The sequence below is a fragment of the Lolium perenne genome, chromosome 4 (assembly GCF_019359855.2).
Source record: "Lolium perenne isolate Kyuss_39 chromosome 4, Kyuss_2.0, whole genome shotgun sequence".
Lineage (NCBI taxonomy): Eukaryota > Viridiplantae > Streptophyta > Magnoliopsida > Poales > Poaceae > Lolium > Lolium perenne.
Genome location: NC_067247.2, coordinates 256,016,366 through 256,022,365, shown reverse-complemented (window position 1 = coordinate 256,022,365; position 6,000 = coordinate 256,016,366).

The following is a 6,000-nucleotide window of genomic DNA, read 5'->3' as shown; positions in this document are numbered from 1 at the left end:
TGGAGGCCCAACACTGTCTACAGGAAAAGAAGCGTGAGTAGACATCAAGCTATTTTCTGGCGCCGTTGCCGGGGACCGAAAAGCTTCACCATGGGTATTTCCTCCCTCGTCAACAACGCGCCAGTAGTAGACAGTCAAGTATTTTCTGGCGCCGTTGCTGGGGAGGAAAGGTAAAAGGCACTCACACTCCGGTCCCAGGTAACTAAGTTATTTTCTGTTGCCGTTGTAAGTGCTCGAAGCTATTTCCTTTAGATCCTGCAATTACATCTTTTTGTTTCTTGTTTTTATTTTTCACTAGTTTGGCATAATGGAAAGCAACTATGAGCTTTTTAATCTATTTCCTGAGTTAAGACATAAATGGTTCGTTGCAAAAATAGAAAAACCTATGGAACCTTATTTGCATGCTAATGACAATGTTATTAGTATTAATACTTTGAACACCATTGTTGCTAATGATATGGAAAATTCTAAGCTTGGGGAAGCTAGTTTTGATGAGCATGATATTTTTAGTCCCCCAAGCATTGAGGAGAAAATTTACTTTGATGATACTTTGCCTCCTATTTACGATGATTATAATGATAGTAGTCTTTTGGTGCCACCTACTATGGAGAGTAAATTTTATGATGATTATACCATACCTCCTACACTTGATGAGAATAGTAATGATAGCTACTTTGTTGAATCTGCTCCCACCACAATTAATAAGAATGACTATGCTTATGTTGGGAGTAGTAATAATTTTATGCATGAGACTCATGATAAGAATGCTTTATGTGATAGTTATATTGTTGAGTTTGTTCATGATGCTACTGGATATTATTATGAGAGAGGAAAATATGGTTGTAGAAATTTTCATGTTACTAAAACACCTCTCTTTTTGCTGAAAATCTTGAAGTTGCACTTGTCTAGTTTTCCTATGCTATTCACTTTGCTCTTCATGAATTTGTTTATTTACAAGATTCCTTTTCATAGGAAGTGGGTTAGGCTTAAATTTGTTTTGAATTTGCTTCTTGATGCTCTCTTTTGCTTCAACTACTCTTTCTTGGGAGTGCATCATTAAAATTACTGAGCCCATCTTAATGGCTATAAAGAAAGCACTTCTTGGAAGATAACCCATGTGTTTATTTTGCTACAGCAATTTTGTTTTATATTTGAGTCTTGGAAGTTGTTACTACTGTAGCAAACTCTCCTTATCTTTATTTTATTGCATTGTTGTGCCAAGTAAAGTCTTTGATAGTAAGGTTCATACTAGATTTGGATTACTGCGCAGAAACAGATTTCTTGCTGTCACAAATCTGGGCCTAATTCTCTGTAGGTAACTCAGAAAATTATGCCAATTTACGTGAGTGATCCTCAGATATGTACGCAACTTTCACTTAATTTGAGCATTTTCATTTGAGCAAGTCTGGTGCCTCTTAAAAATTCGTCTTTACGGACTGTTCTGTTTTGACAGATTCTGCCTTTTATTTCGCATTGCCTGTTTTGCTATGCTTGATGGATTTCTTTGTTCCATTAACTTTCAGAAGCTTTGTGCAATGTCCAGAAGTGTTAAGAATGATTGTGTCACCTCTGAACATGTGAATTTTTGATTATGCACTAACCCTCTAATGAGTTTGTTTTGAGTTTGGTGTGGAGGAAGTTTTCAAGGGTCAAGAGAGGAGGATGATACAATATGATCAAGGAGAGTGAAAGCTCTAAGCTTGGGGATGCCCCCGTGGTTCATCCCTGCATATTTCAAAAAGACTCAATCATCTAAGCTTGGGGATGCCCAAGGCATCCCCTTCTTCATCGACAACATTATCAGGTTCCTCTAGCGAAACTATATTTTTATTCCATCACATCTTATGTGCTTTACTTGGAGCGTCTGTTTGTTTTTATTTTTGTTTTGTTTGAATAAGTTCATCCTTGTGTGGGAGAGAGACACGCTCCGCTGGTTCATATGAACGCATGTGTTCTTAGCTTTTAATGTTCATGGCGAAGGTTGAAACTTCTTCGTTAATTATTATATGGTTGGAAACAGAAAATGCTACATGTGGTAAATGGTATAATGTCTTGAATAATTTGATACTTGGCAATTGTTGTGCTCATGATTAAGCTCTTGCATCATATACTTTGCACATATTAGTTAAGAAATACATAGAGCTTGTTGAAATATGGTTTGCATGATTGGTCTCTCTAAAGTCTAGATATTTTCTGGTAAGGGTTTGAGCAATAAGGATGACAGTGTAGAGTCTTATAATGCTTGCAATATGTTTTTATGTGAGTTTTGCTGTACCGGTTCATGCTTGTGTTTGCTTCAAATAATCTTGCTAGCCTAAGCCTTGTATTGAGAGGGATTACTTCTCATGCATCCAAATCCTTGAGCCAGAAACTATGCCATTTGTGTCCACCATACCTACCTACTACATGGTATTTCTCTGCCATTCCAAAGTAAATTGCTTGAGTGCTATCTTTAAACACTTCAAAAGTTATTACCTCTTATTTGTGTCAATGTTTTATAGCTCATGAGGAAGTATGTGGTGTTTATCTTTCAATCTTTCTGGGCAACTTTCACCAATGGACTAGTGGCTTCATCCGCTTATCCAATAATTTTGCAAAAAGAGCTGGCAATGGGATTCCCAGTCCCAACTAATTAACCTTCATAATTTTACAAAAAAAATAGACACTCCTCCATGGTATGTGATTGTTGGACGGCACCCGAGGATTCGGTTAGCCATGGATTGAGAAAGCAAAGGTGGGGAGGAGTGTCATCTAAATAAAACTAAAATAAAAAGGCACTCCTTCATGGTATGAGATTGTTGGCAGGCACCCGAGGATTTGGTTAGCCATGGTTTGTGAAAGCAAGGTTGGAAGGAGTGCCACCCAAAAATAAAAATGTTTCATGGGAGCCGCTCTTTGAAGGTCTGTCTGGCAAGGGGGTTAGAGTGCCCACTACCATTCGTTGACAACAACAAACACCTCTCAAAACTTTACTTTTATGCTCTCTCTATGTTTTCAAAATAAAAGCTCTAGCACAAATATAGCAATCGATGCTTCCCTCTTCGAAGGGCCATTCTTCTACTTTTATGTTAAGTCAGTTTACCTACTTCTTTCTGTCTTAGAAGCAAACACTTGTGTTAACTGTGCATTGATTCTTACATACTTGCATATTCGCATTCATCATATTACTTTATGTTGACACTATCCATGAGATATACATGTTACAAGTTGAAAGCAACCGCTGAAACTTAATCTTCCTTTGTGTTGCTTCAATGCCTTTACTATGAATTTATTGCTTTACGAGTTAACTCTTATGCAAGACTTATTGATGCTTGTCTTGAAAGTACTATTCATGAAAAGTCTATGCTATATGATTCAATTGTTTAATCATTGTCTTTACCATTGCTTTGGATCGCTGCATTCATTACATGTGCTTACAATAGTATTGATCAAGATTATGATGGCATGTCACTTCAGAAATTATCTTTGTCATCGTTTACCTACTCGGGACGAGTAGGAACTAAGCTTGGGGATGCTGATACGTCTCCAACGTATCGATAATTTCTTATGTTCCATGCTACTTTATTGATGATACCTACATGTTTTATACATACTTTATGTCATATTTATGCATTTTCCGAAACTAACCTATTGACGAGATGCCGAAGTGCCAGTTCCTGTTTTCTGCTGTTTTTGGTTTCAGAAATCCTAGTAAGGAAATATTCTCGGAATTGGACGAAATCAACGCCCAGCATCTTATAATTCCACGAAGCTTCTAGAACACCCGAGAGGGACCAGAGGAGGGCCACAGGGGGCCCACACGTGTGGGCGGCGCGACCAAGGAGCCAGGCGCACCGCCCTACTGTGTGGTGGCCCCGTCAGCCTCCCGACTCCGCCTCTTCGCCTATTTAAAGGTCCCTGACCTAAATCTTCGATACGGAAAAGCCACGGTACGAGAAACCTTCCAGAGCCGCCGCCATCGCGAAGCCAAGATCTGGGGGACAGGAGTCTCTGTTCCGGCACGCTGCCGGGACGGGGAAGTGCCCCCGGAAGGCATCTCCATCGACACCACCGCCATCTTCATCACCGCTGCTGTCTCCCATGAGGAGGGAGTAGTTCTCCATCGAGGCTAAGGGCTGTACCGGTAGCTATGTGATTAATCTCTCTCCTATGTACTTCAATACAATGATCTCATGAGCTGCCTTACATGATTGAGATTCATATGAGCTTTGTATCACTATTAATCTATGTGCTACTCTAGTGATGTTATTGAAGTACTCTATTCCTCCTCCATGATGTAATGGTGACAGTGTGTGCATCATGTAGTACTTGGCATAGTTTATGATTGTGATCTCTTGTAGATTATGAAGTTAACTATTACTATGATGGTATTGATGTGATCTATTCCTCCTTTCATAGTATGATGGTGACAGTGTGCATGCTATGTTAGTACTTGGTATAGTTGTGTTGATCTATCATGCACTCTAAGGTTATTTAAATATGAATATCGAATGTTGTGGAGCTTGTTAACTCCGGCATTGAGGTGCTCTTGTAGCTCTACACAATTAGTGGTGTTCATCATCCAACAAGAGAGTGTAGAGTATAGCATTTATCTATTCAGTTAAGTGATCAATGTTGAGAGTGTCCACTAGTGAAAGTATGATCCCTAGGTCTTGTTCCCAAATACTGCAATCATCGCTTATTTACTGTTCTACTGCATCTGTACTGCCTGCAATATTCCCCTCCATCAACCACACGCCAGTTGTAGCAGCAAGCTATTTTCTGGTGCCGTTACTACTGCTCATATTCATTCATACCACCTGTATTTCACTATCTCTTCGCCGAACTAGTGCACCTATACATCTGACAAGTGTATTAGGTGTGTTGGGGACACAAGAGACTTCTTGCATTGTGATCGCAGGGTTGCTTGAGAGGGATATCTTTGACCTCTTCCTCCCTGAGTTCGATAAACCTTGGGTGATCCACTTAAGGGAAAACTTGCTGCTGTTCTACAAACCTCTGCTCTTGGAGGCCCAACACTGTCTACAGGAAAAGAAGCGTGAGTAGACATCAAGCTATTTTCTGGCGCCGTTGCCGGGGACCGAAAAGCTTCACCACGGGTATTTCCTCCCTCGTCAACAACGCGCCAGTAGTAGACAGTCATCCCGCTGGAGGCACCCCAGGCGCAAACGGACGCGCAGTAAAAAAAATGACCATTTCGTATCTGCGGGGCGACGGAAAGAGACGTGCGCGACCACTTTTGGCGTCTGATATGCGTCGCCCCGTTGAAGCCCTTGGTAAATTACAATAAGAGAAAATTTCATTTTTACGTTGTAGTTGTGCATTTGTGATACATATTACCTCATTTAAGCTTCGATTAAATATCCGGAGACTTTAAATACGGTTTAGCCCCCGTTTATCATTTTGCTTGGTATTGTTAGATGGTATAGGCATGATACGATAAAATATGTAAATATCAAAGGGCCTCATGGATGATTATTCTCAAACTTGTTTAATCTATATGTTCTATTCATCACTATGCGTCTTGATATTTTTGAACCCCGATCATCACCTAAAACCTTGCCAATAGACACACACCAGAAAATAATGGTACACAACTTTAAAAATAAAAAATGCATGAATTTTCACTTGGTAGGTAATTAATGTCACAAATGAAACGCTATAGGGTAAAAAGTAGAATTCATTCTTATAATAAACAACCACAATTGAGGTTACCATGGGAGTCAGCACCATTTCTTATAACTTTTCAAGTTTCATCGCCCGGAGCAACGAATCGCGTAAATTATCATACACTAGTATCATGCAGATAATACTAGTACATGATATCACCAATACAACGCATAGTATCATGACGTATTATCACAATTTTATCGTACTAATATTTTGTAGAATCTCGATGCAAGTTTGTGTACATGATTTATTTGCTACTATATTTTACGATATCTACTTATGACATCACTCTCACCTCTCTCCTCATTAATATTGTGTCACGTCAGAATT